Raw genomic sequence first — 14,193 nt, 5'->3', positions numbered from 1 at the left:
AGGTAAGGAAAACTCTGCGGAGTTATCTGTGGGGATTTGCCTTTACAGGGGCTTCAGGCTGCAAGTAAGGGAGACCCCACTAAAAAGTGACTTGAGCAATAAGGAGCTAGAAGGGCACCTACCAAGAAGTCTGGAGGTAAGGGGTGGTGGGATGCAATTCAGCAATTCGATGACATCATCAAGAACTCAGACTCTTTTCAACTTTCTTCTCCACTAGCTTCGGTATGCAGGCTTCCGTCCTCATCTGTGCCCCTCAAGATGGCTACTGCAGCTCCCCGTGTCATGTCCTCATTTCATCAGGCCTGAGGATTGGAAAGGCAGTTCTCCTCTAACATGTGTTTTTAATCAGAAAAGACAGTCTTTCCAGAGTCCTTGGGCAGACATGCTTATGCCCTACCTACCAGGAGGCTGGGAAAACAAGAATCTGGCAATCTCTCCCTCTCAAGTGGGAGGCAGGCCCTGAGAGCAGAGAAGGAGCTGAGTGGGAAATGGTTCTTGTTTAGGCAACCAGCAGTGCCTGCCCCTGGACTGCAAAGGAGGGACCCAGAACTTCGATTTGAAGGTGGGCATCGGTGGCAGACAAAAAATGCCCTTCCCAAGATGTCCACGCCTAGTCCTTAGAATCCGTGAATAGGATGAGATCATCCCAGATGATCCAGGTGGAATGAGTGTAATCACACGAACACTTAGAAGTCAGATGCAGAAGAGGGAGAAGTCACAGATGCATGAAGCACAAGAAGGATTTAACCTTCAAGCTATTGCTGGCTATGGGGATCTCACTCCTACAACCACAAAGAACTGAATTCTGCCACGAACCTGAATGAGTCTCCAGAGCTTCCAGAAAGAAACACAGACCTTCCAGATTGTTCTCCAGAGCTTCCAGAAAGAAACACAGACCTGCCTTGTGAAACACTAAGCAGAGAACCCAGCCAAGCCCACCTGGACCTCTGACCTTCAGGTCTGCGAGATAGTAAATGGGTATTGTTGTAAGCAGCTAAATATACAGTAATTTGTTGGAGCAGCAATAGAAACTAAAATAGGTTCCCAAATAAAAATGTATCCATGCTGTGACTTTTAAGAATTAAGAGGAATTACCAGGTAAAGAAAGTAACATGAGCACAAGTCTGGAAGAAAGACATGTTTGGAAACCAGCGAAAGCTCCTTTGAACTGAAGCATAGTGTGAGGGACAAGAAGGAAAGGAGAAAGATAAAAAAATGAGGATGGAGGGTAAATAGGAACTAAATCCTACTAAATAAACTAAAGTAGGTGGCTCCTCAAGTGTCAAGCTTGGGCTTCACCATGATGGCAACAGAAAGCCATTGAAAGGTTTTAAGCAGAAAAGTGATGGGTAAAACAAAAATCTGAGCCCATCAGTTTACTGCTTAAAACCTGAACCCATAGATGGGTTCAGAGCCCATGTGTGAAATGTGAGCTAGAGATGGGGAACGGGGGATCACCGTTACATGCAAGAAAATTCCCTTCAGTCATTCAGAAGACAATGCCTATGAGGACAGGGGTTGAGAATTGGGAAACAGGAATGTGACTTCAAAAGCTTTCACCTCCACCTTTTTGCCTTGGGAACAACCCTGAATAAGAAACAAACTGAAAACTGGGACTGTCTTCTTCAAATGGTGCTGGCTGAGCCTGGTGCCAAGAAGCCCAGGGATGCTCAATAAAGGTTAATTGAATGAAGGAATGACTCAAGAAGGCAAACAAAATGGACCCCAGTGGGCAATTCTCTCTGATTATTTGCTATCAAATGGAGGAAACATTTACTCTCCACTTTTCTTAAGTAGCTCCATTGCCCCAGGATGCAGCCCCACATGATTTGAATGACTGAATTTAATCCCAATATTCACTTAAATTATTTACTCACTTTCAAAATGGCATCTCTCCTTGGATAACTAAAGCTCCTTTCTTGGGAGGACTAAGACGTTGGATGTTGAGTGTTTCCAAATAAGCAGGTGTTTGATTTCACCATGCTGGGGTGATTGTAGAGAAATGGGGGGTGAGTAAACAGGATTTGGCATCCACATGTGTACTTTACTATTTTTCATCCCTGGAATTTATATATAAGATATAAAGAGAAACTAATCAAAGGCAACCATTTCACATCCCATAAGAAACTTTTGGGATTGAAAGCCAGGAGGAGTAAGAAGTCCATTGGGAATATGCGGATGTCACTGTAGAGGTTTTAACCCACTTGGCCATCGACAAGCTATAGTCCTTACCACTCTAAGCATCAGTTCTCTCGGCTATTAACTGGAAGCAATAATAGCACTTACCGCAAAGGGCGGAGTGAAGATGCGATGAGATAACGCATGTGAAGAGCTCAAGATAGAGCCTCGAGTGTTGTACGTTCTCAATACACGTTAACTCGTGTATTCGTTTGCCAGGGCCAATTCACAACGTACCCCAAGCCACGTGGCGTAAACAACAGATACTAATTGTCTCACCGTTCTAGAGGCTGGAAGTCCAAGATCAAGCTGTCAGCCAGGTTGGTTTCTTCTGGGGACTGTGGAGAGAATCTGTTCCATGTCTCTCTCCGAGCTCCTGGCGGTTTGCAGGCAATCTCTGGTGACCTTTGGCTTCTGCTGCGAAATTGCCCCGATCTCTGCCTTAATCTTCATATGGCATTCTCCCTGTGTGCCTGCCTGTGTCCAAACTTCCCCTTTTTGTAAGGACACTGCCTAAGAGGCCATCCTACTTCAGTATGCTCTCATCTTATTACATCTACAATGACCCTATTGCCAAGTAAGGCGATATTCTGCGGGTGTTAGAACGTCAGCATGTGAACTGGGGGTGGGACACAGTCCAACTTATAACAGTATTATTACTAGGAACATTACTCCTCTGCTTGGTTCAGATTACCTATCTCTGTTTTCAATTTTTTATTTTGAATTCATTTCAGAGAAAGAAAATTGCAAAACAGTACAAGAGCTCCCTTACGACTATTACCAACTCCGCCCTTTGCGTTAAGTACCCTAGTACTAACATCATCCATACTAAGATAATCTTAGTACAAGTATCTGAAGCAGGAAGTTAATGCTGATGCAATACTATTAACTAATCCCTAGTCCTGATTTAAATTTTGCCAACTGTCCCACCAGTGTCCTTTCTCGGGCCCAGGATCCAATCCAGGATGAACATTGCGTTAAATTTCATGCCCCCATAATCGCCTCAGATCAAAGACAGTTTCTTGGTCTGCCCTAATCATTTGTTATCTTGACATTTTGAAATTCAGTGATTAGTTATTTTGTAAAATAAAATATTTTGTAAAACCCACTTGGGTTTGCCTGATGTTCCCTCAGGATTAAATGTGAGTTCTGCATTTTTGTCAAGAATCCCACACCAGTGCCATTTTCCCCTTCTCAGTGAATCCTATCAGGAGGTGCACGGAGTCAGGTTATCTCAGGACTGGTGATGTTGACTTTGATCACTTGGTTTAGGTGGCGTCTACCACGTTTCCCCACAGGAGAGCTTCTATTTTTTCCGTTAGAATTCATGTATCTAGTAGAGAGACACTCTGAGAGTATGCTCATATCCTCTCTCTCGTCATACTTTTAGCCAATAATTTTAGCATACACTGATGATACTTGCTACAACAATAGCTTTGCCTGATGGTGATCTTCTATTTTCATCATTCTTTCTACATTTATTAATTTGAGTTCTACCATAAGGAAGGCTTTCCCTTCCTCCTATATTCTTTTTAATAAAACATCCCTTAATCTGAGGTTATATCAGAATAGGCCATTGTGTTGATTTTCCCAGGATCCTTGATATCGGATTCCTGGGTCTGCACAGTTCTGAGGTATTCACTTATATGCCTGCATAAATGGAAAAAAAAATTTTCCTTATTCTGCATTTCAACCTCATGGTTTTAGTTCCCATTAATAGAATCTTTGAGGGAAGCATGTGCTAAACGCTTTGTGGGGTGAAGAAGAGGTTTAAATGATTCAAGAGAACTGCTTTTATACAATTTGGATGTACCCGTTTACACATAAAAATTAATGCTAACAGATATAATTTCTATTTATTCATTAAAACAAATCCCAAAGCATTCCAGAAATCCTTAGTTAGCCTAACGTTATTCTAGGCACTTAAAAACGAAATTGCTTTTCTTAAAACAGAAAAATCCTGACTTTGTCTTTTCTGAAAACCCGGTGGCTCTAACAGTAGGGCCTTCTTGCTTCTCTTGGGCGGCCGCCTCCTCCTGCCCTCCGAATCAGGCAGGCACTCAGTCAGCAACTGAGAACTTACCCTGCGTCAGCCTCTTCTCTAAGGGCTGGCCCAACGCTGCAGACAAAACAGCCTCGAGCCCCTGCCCTATGCAGCTTCCAGATTCATGGAGGGAGATAAACTGCAAGCACAATAACAAATCCCAGAAGTGGTAGCTTCATGAAGAAACATGAAGCAGCAGAAGAGAAGAGAATTATGGGCAAGGGAAGCTCTATGTTCATTTAGATAGCGTGGACGGGAGAACCCCTCGGATGAGGGTGAGGGGATCAGATGTGACGGAGAGCTGAAGGATGAGAGAGAGGAGCCCCGTAGCCTGCAGTAGGGGGGTGGGGCTGGGGGCTCAGCAGAAAACATTCTGGGGCATTGATTGGGCCATATTTGCTAGTGGGAGGAGTTGTTGTGTGTCCTTCCCCAAACTGCTGCACTTTTGCTATATATACACAGCCTTGTTTTACTAAGTCTTAAGCTTTTAGTGTCTTCCAATTTACTTACTACCCAACCCCACAATGAATTTTTTTTAACACGTAGTTTTGAATATCTTTCATCATCTGGAAGAGCACCATATATGTGATAGATAGATAGATAGATAATAAAGATACATATACAAAAAGAGTCCATCTCCTTTTTTTGATGAATGACAGTCGATGGCTTTTAAGCCTCACCCCTCCTTCTTAACTCTGGCCCCACACCCACATTTGAGCAAGTTCGTAAGAAAGCCTGGGTGTTCCCTCCTTTGGTAGAGCATCTGAAGCAAGTTTTGAGTGAAGGTTCACAGCACACACACACACCTGCACTGTTCGGTACTAGCACCAGCCACATGTGGCTACTGAGCACTTGGAATGTGGTGAGATGTACATTACATGTAAAATACACACTGGGTTTCAAAGATACTATGAAGGAATGTAAAATACCCCATTAATAATTTTTATGTTGATTATATGTTGAAATGATGTTTTGTATATATTAAGTAAAGTACTCTTAAAATTCATCTCACCTGTTTCTTTTAACCTTTTTAAATGTGGGTACTAGAAATTTCTAAATTATATGTAGAGTTCACATTCGAGGTTCACTTTCTCTTCTTGTTGGAAAGCACTAATATATCAAGGTATTAACAATGGGTATATCTTAGGGTTTTTAAAAAATATCCTTCTTTCATCTTCTCTGTATTTTTTGAAAATGTATTTCAAACTGAAAAGATACTTTCATGCAGTTGTCAGTGGAGGTATGGGAGCTGTTCTGGGGCTCAGAGGAGGAGAGATCACCCTGCTCAAGAATTCCAGACAGTGAAAATATTTTCCAATCAGTCATAATTCTAAAACTGAAGTCCATCCCCTGGTCTGCACATGCGCTGTGAGGGGGGCAGGCAGCCTCCTGGAAGCTTTGGAGGAAATGACTTTCTAATGGTGATTCTGGAGTTTGCAAATGCATGGATGCACCTGCTGCAGGCCTTCAAGCCCTGGGTCCTTAGTAGAGGACCTGCTAATCCGATGTGCTGTCATCGATAAAAACAAGGCGTGGCTGGCTCCACTTTTTTGTGTGCATCCCTGGGGTGGCCATTTGCACTTGACCCAATCCATGGTCTTTACAAGCCTTCAGTGTTTAGATCCTTGTTCACAAACCAGGAGGACCAAGCTCAGGATGGTGATCCAGACACAGACCAGCCTGCTTTCCTCGGTAATGCTTTGGAACAAACTGTGCATACTTAATCATGCAAAAATGCTATTGTTTTGAAGAGGTCAGAATTCAGAACATGCTTGGCTAGTCCAGCAACTGAGGTTTTTATTGCCACTGACTCTCAACCCAGCCATTTGCACTTAGGTAGCCCGCTCTTTCTACCAGAAGAAGGGATAATAAGAGAAGAAGGAGCAGAAGAAAAAAACCACATGGATTTAACTAGATCATCACATAAAAACTGCAAATGTCCTATCACTTTTCAGAAAAATTCACCATCTGCTTTCAAATGATTTTGCAATTTGTCTCTTCTTTACACAAATAAATTTAGAAAATTCAATCTGAGTAATTTCAATTCTGTAAATTTTAAAACTTGACTGGGTAAGAGAAATATTGAGTACTGAATCTCAAAAGGCAAGTATATACAAATAAGCAATTTGTGAGTTTACATTTGGCCCTAGATCCAAAAAAGGGAAGAATTTCACTTTGAAATAATGGCAAAGTTATTCAAATATATACAAACAGACTCTCATTTTTGGCTTTACTCTTTTAACTCTATAGACTGAAGCCATCATTAGCTACTAGAATTTGAATGCCAAGTTTTTTTAATAGCTATAATGAGTATAATTCACATATTACACAATTGACCGTTTAAAGCATACAACTCAATGGCTTTTGGTATATTCACAGAGCTGTGCATCCATCACCACGATCGATTTTAGAATATTTTCAATACTCCAAAAAGAAACCCAGCACTCCTTAGCCATCAGATTTCAATCCAGCATCCCTCTCCTCTCTGGCAGCCCTAGGCAACCACTGTCGACTTTCTGTCTCTGTGGTTTTGCCTGTTCTATACATTTCATATATATAGAATTACAAAACAGGCAGTCCTTTATGACTTCCTTCTTAGCATAAGCAATCAGAGAAAGAATATAAATCTTAAAATTTATTTCAAAGTCAAGTTAGATATTATTCTTGAATTATGTCCTGCCTTAGATAATCAACGTCTTTCTTTGCCTTCTCTCCATATCACATAGATAACTGGTTTGATGCTATCCTTTGAAAGACTCAAGTTCAAAACTTGAAATTCTCTATACTCTAAGGAGTTCTTACAAGGGCCATGATTTAGGAAGACTGAAAGTAATTATCAGGACATTCATCGGCTATCACCAATGATTCTGACCATCGTCATCACATTTATTGAATGCTATGTCCCAGGCACCGTGCAAACACCTCATAAGTGTTATTTATTTTGAATCTAATCACCTTGTGAAGTATTTTGATACCAACTTTACAGATTAGGATCAGGGACTGTGGCAGAGAAACCATAAAATAACCCTCAATGATTCTACCTCCTGGTGTTCACACCTTTGCATAATTCCCTCCTCTAAGTGTGGGAGGGATTTGTCACTTGATTCTAACAGAATATGGGAAATGTGATAGGATGTCACTCCCAGGATTACTTCACGTTATATAAGACAACTCTGTTCTGGCAGATTGGAGTCAGAGACTCTGCTTCAGGGTTGGATGAGGTAAGTCGCCATACTGGAGAAGCTCATGTGGGAAGGAATTATGGGAAGCCTCTAGAACCTGAGGGCAGCTGACAGCCACTAAAAAGTAGGGGCACATCAGTCATATATCCCGCCATATAGCCTCAAGGAAATGAATTCCGCCAACAACCTGAATGAGCAGATTCTTGGGAAGCAGATTCTCCCCCAGGCAAGCCTCCACATGAAATCCAGCCTGGCCAACACCCTGATGCAGCCTTGTGAGACCCTGATCCAGCTAAACTGTGCACAGACTCCAAACCATGGAAATCGATGCTTGCTGTTTTAAGTCACTAAGCTTGTGGTGATCTGTTATGCAGCAATAGAAAACAAACACAGGGAGTTAAGTTTCTAATCCTAGATCCCCCAGAAGTTGTGGGACTGGCTGTCCAACCCAGACCTGTTAACTCCCAAATCCATGTTTACGGGGGCCATACCCTGCCCTGCTGTCCCCAAGTGGTGCTTTCAAGATTGCATGAGATCCCAACCTGTGCTCCAAAACACGACTTAGCTGAGTTCCTCCAATCACTCAAACCACAGGATCAGCCCTGACCTACAGGATCCAACTATCTTTTCACGTATGCTGAAGCTGCCTGATGCAGCAGCAATAATATGGGTCTGTCTTGGGCCCTATTTGAGAAGTGTTAGAGCTCAGTGGCCCTGGAAGGATTTCCCCAACACGTGTGCTCCCATGCATATTCACTGCACCTCACAGTGGGGCTGGATGTGTGGATGCTTAGTTAGTTACTCAGTCAACTGGATGGCAGCAGGCAAATTGTAGCACTTTGTTTTCAATAATTTGCTGTTCAGTGGCACCAGTATAATACCTATCCGTGTCCTATTAATCAGAACAGACAATCATCTAGTCTTGAGTTCCCAGAATTCCCTGAGAATATCAATGTAGGAGAAATAATTACAGCATTAGATATGGTGCTCTGCACTTCTATTACTGTCTGGTGAAGGCATTTGTAAACCACATGAATCAATTTACTACTATACTAAAGGCAAAATGTTATCTAAGAGACAGATGAAAATATCTCTTGTATATCATGGAAACATAAGACTATAGTAGTTCACCCACCCGACCTCACTGTTATCGGTAACTGGAACTTACAAATTTCTTCTTTACAATAAGCTTTCATGAAAATATTTTCCTTATTTCACTATGTCCTCCTATTAGGTAGATGGAAAAAATCAATACAGGGATTGATTCTTTTGCAGGGATACAAAAAGAAAAGGGAAATAAATACATGTATTCTATTCTGTCATGAGTCTTGTTATAGTTGGAAGCATTTAAAGAAGCAAATGTTAAAAATAATGACATTAAATAAGCATATTTTACAGCTTGTTTATTTACACATTTGTTAGCTTAACTCTTGTCACAGATCTACCAAGTTCAGAAACTTACGATGTACCTGGAAAGAATACAAAAGTAGTAGAAATAGGATCTCTGCTTCCAGAGGCTTTCAATTATATGGATCTAAAAATAACCACACAGGCTAATTCAAGCACAGAGAGCCACTGAGACATGTCTAGCCATTCTTATACAAATATTTCATCAGTACACATGGACACAGAGAAAAGCCCGGAAGGAAGTGCATCACAATGTTAACTGGGTCACCCCGAGATGGTGAGATTATATGTAATTTTAAAAAATTACTTGTACTTCTCAAATAAATAAAAATAGTCCTTAAAAATGAAAATGAAAGGTCTTTTAAACAATTAGGTCTAACATTGATTCAACAGATTCACCAAATCCACCAAAACAATGATGCACACTCATTCTTCTTTGAGCAAAGAAATGCTTAGGGGGAAATAAAGAATATTCACAGTCCCATATTCTTTCTTTTTAATTATGTCTTCTTAAAACAGTAAGATCGGCAATAGTGCTTATGTATTCATTATTTTCCCCTTAGTAGACGCTCAGGCTTAGCTTATTATTTTGTTTATGCTTTGACTAAAATTTCCAAAATTTTACAGCTGTGCATGCTCTGAAAGATCTGATTGTAACGCAGCACCTTTGAACCAGTTTGCATGAGTGCTGGAGGAAGGGTTCCTGGCGTTGAGAGTTGAGAAAACATCTGGCAGCAGAACTCAGCCACCAAGTTAGAGCACACATTGTAGCCCCATTAGATGCTGGGGAGGAAGTGGTTATGTTGAGTACAAATGCAAAGTACTCCGTAAATGACTTTCTCTGCTGCCCATTTACGAAACAGGTAGAAGGATATTCTATACTCCCTGCAACACTCCCTAGAGAAATGGAAAGGGGTCTTTGATCTTTCTGTCTGACTGCTCCCCTCCACAGTCACACACCATGCGTGCTCATCCTGGACACTTCACCACGGGGCCAGCCTCTGGACAGCAGGACTGGCTGAAGTCCCAGAGGGCTTTTTCACTGTGGGTATAGGTGGAGTAAGAAAGGTTCTTTGTATGTAGACTTCTGATATGCTGAGTTCTCCATTCTTCAAATGAAATGCCTTAGCAGGTGGTGAAGCCCAGAGGGATGAGTTTGCCATGCACGGTCCCACAGGGGCATGATCCACAGGGCAGGGATCATGCCTGCCTCATTCACCACTGGAGACCTAGCCCCTCAACCAGTACCTAGCACACTACGGGGCCTTGACAGGTAGTTAGGAAGTGATGCAGTGAAGGAGTGAAGGAATGCAAACTTTCCTTTGGTCACTTTGGAAACCTCTCTCACCTGGATAACAGTAACCTCCTAACTGATCTTGTCCTTTCTACTTTTGCCCCTCTATAGTCCATTCTCCACACACCAGAATGATCTTTTTAAAAACAAATAAGGTTCTAAAATTAGATCATGGTGATGGCTGCACAACTCTGTAAATATACTAAAAATCACTGAATCGCATACTTCAAACGGGTGAATTTTAGGTTGTGTAAATTTGATCTCAATAAGGCGATTAAAAAATTATCATTCCCCTACTTAAAACCCTCCACTGGTGTCCCATTTCACTTAGAATTCACCAGGTTACTTACAGTGACCTGCCAAATCCTAACCCCGTGGGCTCTGCCTACCTCTCCCATCCTCTTCTCCCACCAGCCACCACTCACCTCCCACTACACCTTAAGGCCTTGCACATGCTCCTAGCTCTACCCACACTACTCTTCTTCATAATATTCTGAGTGATACCTCTTAGCATTCACGTCTTCCCACTCCTACCCATGCTATTGCCAATCACCAACCTTCAACTCCACTTTCTACCATGTTTGTATAGCACTTCTCAGTCTCTGAAAATTATATTTTATCGTTTTCTTTACTCAAACACAAATTCTGTGAGAGAAGACAATCTTTTTATGTTTACCTCTGAAGAACGGTACCTGAGACACATAGTGGGACTAACAAATATCCGTTAAATGTGGACTGCCTGGTTCCTGCACAGACAGTTCATTCTGCCAAGCCTGTCAGGAAAAAAACTAGTATCTACCTTAGTACAGCTTTACAAGAAAAAAAAATGCTTAAAAAATTCTTATTGCTGGGGGCGCCTGGGTGGCTCAGTCGTTAAGCGTCTGCCTTCAGCTCAGGTCATGATCCCAGGGTCCTGGGATCGAGCCCCACATCGCGCTCCCTGCTCGGCGGGAAGCCTGCTTCTCCCTCTCCCACTCCCCCTGCTTGTGTTCCCTCTCTCACTATCTCTCACTGTCAAATAAATAAATAAAATCTTTAAAATAAATAAATAAATAAATAAAAAATTCTTATTGCTTTGGAATGATTATTTTTTACACGCATGGCAAAATTAGCTAGCTTCTGTCTGGGAACAGCTGTTTCCAAAATTAAAATTAAAATAATGTTAATATTCCACTATACAAGCTATAATTACAATGCCCCTAAAGTTTCAAACATACCTACGTTGGGGGTGTTAGGAGCAGGGCTGGCAGGTCTTCTAGTCCAGGCAATTACTAACAGCAGCTGGATACTTACAAAAACATGTAGACCATAAGAGGTCGTCCTCATTCTACTTTCCTTGTTTAGAACTCTCAGAAAGCCATGGTAATATTTGTAAAACATATACTTAATTACACAAAGTTTTCCTTTTACTACTACACTCTTGGTAATTATAATTTCAAGAATGATATAGCTCAGTCATAGCCACACCCTCTGAACCACTTCTAATAACATCTAAGATTCACATAAGCTTGAACTGCTTCCAAGTACTTCCCCATGAATTCTCATTTGACCTTTGCAACAGTCTATGGGAAAGAGAAGTGTCATTATTAGAACTTTTTTGAGGAGGAAACAAAAGTTCAAAGAATTAGAGAGACTTGTACAAGATCCCACTGTTAGTAAGGAGGGATTCTAGCCACAGGTTTTTCTGACAAATCACTTGCCTTTTCTTCTTAAGGCCTCACCTGGGAAACTATAGCTGTGCCTACATATTACATAACAAGAAGTATTAGTAGTCAGAAGTGCTCCAGGGAATTAAGAGTTGGTAATAGGATTAAGAGGGATTTGTATTCAATTAAAACTGTCTATTTCATTTTAATAATCTATATGTTCCTCAAAAGTCCTCAGTTTGGCCTTTACTGTCACAAATTACACACATAAAATGTAACTCATTTGTTGTAACCATATTGACTTATGGAAATATCACTAATGTTTAAGCAATCTGTTTTGGATATTTTTTGTTTGTTTTTGATATTTTTAATGATTGTGTTCCCACTGTTTATAAATGGTTTTATTAATGATAGGTTGAACTTTTAAAGCTTTTCAGAAGGAAATCAGGTTTTAATAAGTAATACTTTATATCAGGAAGTATCTTTATACCAGCATTTAAGAAGTGCTTGCTTACTTCCAAAGAGTTTTTAAAAAATCATCAGTGTCAGAGATTTTGTAAGATTTTCCATTCTACATGGAAACTCATGGATATTAGGTAATTAATAGCCTTTTTTAAACCCACAGGATGTCTGATATTTCTGTTCTAGTTTTTATCATGCATTAATTTCTCATAAGTCTTTGATAAATCTGTCAAACTAATCCTCAAGGATTTCTCTTTAAGCTCTAAATACTTAGCATTCCCATCAAGACCGACATAGCTTCTCCAAAGCAATTCCAAAAACTAGTATATCCTTACATAAATATCTAAGTGTTTATCTCTAGCGACACCTCTTGGGCTGCTTTCCAGTTAATAAGAATAAATTTTGATGTAAAAAATACTTTCGGGGAAACTGTAACAATTTCTTCCTTGAGAGTTCTGTTGATTACTTGGGATGAGAAAATCCTTCACCCAGTTTATTCACTATTCACATGTTTTATTACTATTCTTGGCAACCGTCACTTAAAAACCAAGCAATAACCTAAGTGATTTGCATTTTTCCTTTTTGCATATTCTTCTTTCCCAGTCCCCCTCTCCCTACACAGCTCCACCTCCTCCACAAAACTGACAGTCTTTTTACTTTCTTTAATAAAGAACATTTCAGTTACTCACTGTAATGACCCGTATATCTATTCTTTGCTTTTAAAACTGAGTAACCCCTATAGGTATCATTAGTCCAATAACTGATTTTCATAAAGGACCTGAGGGGCTACTAGATCTCCAAGTGCCCTCTGAATCAAAGGTTTAATGATGTTCTGCAATTTTTAGATTAAATATACTTTACTAAGAACCAACTGCTTAAAAGTTAGGAACATATAAACCATAGAACTAACTTGCTGTTTCATCAGCCTATGTATCTGCCTGGTTATGTTGTGTGAGCCACATACACAGAGGTAGATCGATCTGCTCAATAAATTATGAGATGCAGAAGACAAAGTAAAAACGCCAATACTCTATTAGAAAACACATGTGATCTCAGTAAGCTGACACATGTGATCTCAGTAAGCCGACAGTGACAATGTTCTCCCAGAACTAAATTTTGCATACCAGCTAATAAACTTTGGTTTGAGCACCACCTAATGGCAGAGAATGTTTTTTTAAAAGTCCTACTTTGCTTTGAGGCTTGCTCACTTTCGTATTTTATATTGATTTAGAAAATGTTCTGCTCTTTACTGAACTAAACAGTTCTAAAGTGTTCAGTTTTCTTAAGATTAAGCCCTTTCCATGCCTACCTTGGAACAATAAACTGCCTTTTACAATGGGAAAATGCCCCAGTGAAATGAATATTCCAAAAAATTCTACTCCATCCTTAAATATTTAAATTTAGCCTCATAATTTAGAAATATGTTTTTAATTGAATCATCTTATTTAAGGGTTCTCAAACTCTTCTGCACTGTATGTCTTTATAATAACCTGTCACAAAGAAAACAGCTTATCTTCCTGAAAACATGGTACTTATTAGAACTAAGTAATTTAACATATCTAAGTAGCTGCTAAAACCAATTCTGAATGAATAGTGATATTCACACTTTTAAACCATACACGTTTAGTTTTTTTCAAGAGGTCCTTGCCCCAGCCTACTGTTTGTTTCACTTTGTGATTCAACAAAGAGGCAAAATATTTGGAACAGTAGAGAGCAAAGCCAATGTTTTAAGAAAAAGTATTTATTATTTACACCACTGAAATAGTCCCGTAAGAACAATATACACCATGTTTATTTGAAAGGATCAGATTCCTTTCAAATACAAGAACTGTATAAAGCAATACTGTCAACACAAAACAGTGGTCACATTACATATCTGCAGGCGTAAGCATTGCAAATAATTTTTTTTTTAATCTTATGGCTAAATATTTTCACTGAGACACAGTGTTTGCACTTAGACAAGATATAGCTGGAACAGAA

This window comes from Phoca vitulina, unplaced genomic scaffold (assembly GCF_004348235.1).
Source record: "Phoca vitulina isolate PV1807 unplaced genomic scaffold, GSC_HSeal_1.0 scaffold6, whole genome shotgun sequence".
NCBI classification, from domain to species: Eukaryota; Metazoa; Chordata; class Mammalia; order Carnivora; family Phocidae; genus Phoca; species Phoca vitulina.
The sequence above is the reverse complement of the archived record's forward strand: the minus strand, read 5'-3'. Positions refer to the sequence as shown.